The following is a 1,323-nucleotide window of genomic DNA, read 5'->3' on the forward strand; positions in this document are numbered from 1 at the left end:
AATCTATGTTTATAATTAAGTAAATTCAATTAATCCATATGACAGTTAATAAGTGTGATAACAAAAACCAAATTGTTCCTCACATTAAAGCATATTAAAGTCACTACTAACGCCATCTGGTGTCAAGTGGCTGATACACGCAGGCTTTTATATGTTGTAGTTTACTTATCGCTCAGTAGATGGTTCTTCAAAAGTAAAATTAAAGCTTATCTTTGTGTTTGTGAACATTGTACGTGTATAAAACCATACGCATATTTTTAAATTAAACATGTGTATATTTTGGTTAAATGCAATTGAAATAATTAAATATAGTGGTTTATACAAATTACTGCACGAATCTATTATCTTTATGATATTTTTGACTTACCTTGTATATCCCGTATGGTCTAGTGGCTAGGATACCTGGCTTTCACCCAGGAGGCTCGGGTTCGATTCCCGGTACGGGAAGTACTTTTTTTCTTTTGGTTTATAATTGTACCTTCTATAAAATCTCATTGCGAACCGCCATCCACATTCGTCAAACATCGTTTTTATTACAAAGAAGAGCCTCAATGCAGCGTGATTTTTGTTGCGAGTCATTGAGAGTTGATTGATGATTTTTGTACAATTATTTATAGGTAATTTACAAGCTTACAATAGTAATATATCAAGGTAAGTGGGTATGTAGCATACGTTATGCATTTTTGACGTAAAATTGGACGTCCCTCCCAATCGAGCAAAGCTATCAAAATTGACGTTTCCATTTTCAGATCGGAGTGTGGTCAGATCTTAGATGTAAATAACAAAGTGATTCTCCTTGGTTATGTTGGCAACCAGAATTGTTAGTGACCCTTCATATTATATACATACACCTTGGGAAAAGGCATAGGACACTTTTAAGCCAAGGAAACTTGTCAATTAGAATAAATATAAAACAAGCACAGTAAATATAAAAAGAAGAAAGAATATAATACAGAAAGAAGATAGGACAGAGAGGTTCTTACCTCTAAAAAACAAAAAAACTAAAAAAACCGTTTTGAAGTAAAATATATCCATCAATACAAAAAAAAATGTTTAAGCAATACATCTCTCTTGCCAACTTTGCTGGCAGTTCGGAGCGATGTTATGCTGCAAGTCAAAATATTTACGTTTTGCCGTTGCATTTAACTATTACCAAAATACATGATTTATGCGATGTGAAAATAGATCTCAGAATATGGTATTCTATACATTTATAGAAAGCGAATGAATTGAGCATAAAATATAAGAATTTTATATAGATAGAATATAAACCTATATAAAACCTAATAGAAAAAGAAATAGAATTATATACCTTTGTTTAAT

At 31.5% G+C, this 1,323-nt stretch overlaps 1 non-coding gene across 1 annotated transcript; it reads left to right on the forward strand.

Moving 5' to 3' along the window:
* The first annotated feature begins 375 nt into the window (after nucleotides 1-375).
* Nucleotides 376-447, forward strand: Trnae-uuc. Its single transcript has one exon. It is a non-coding gene; the product is annotated as a tRNA-Glu (tRNA).
* Nucleotides 448-1,323: the final 876 nt, after the last annotated feature.

The sequence above is a fragment of the Pararge aegeria genome, chromosome 14, assembly GCF_905163445.1.
Source record: "Pararge aegeria chromosome 14, ilParAegt1.1, whole genome shotgun sequence".
NCBI lineage: Eukaryota > Metazoa > Arthropoda > Insecta > Lepidoptera > Nymphalidae > Pararge > Pararge aegeria.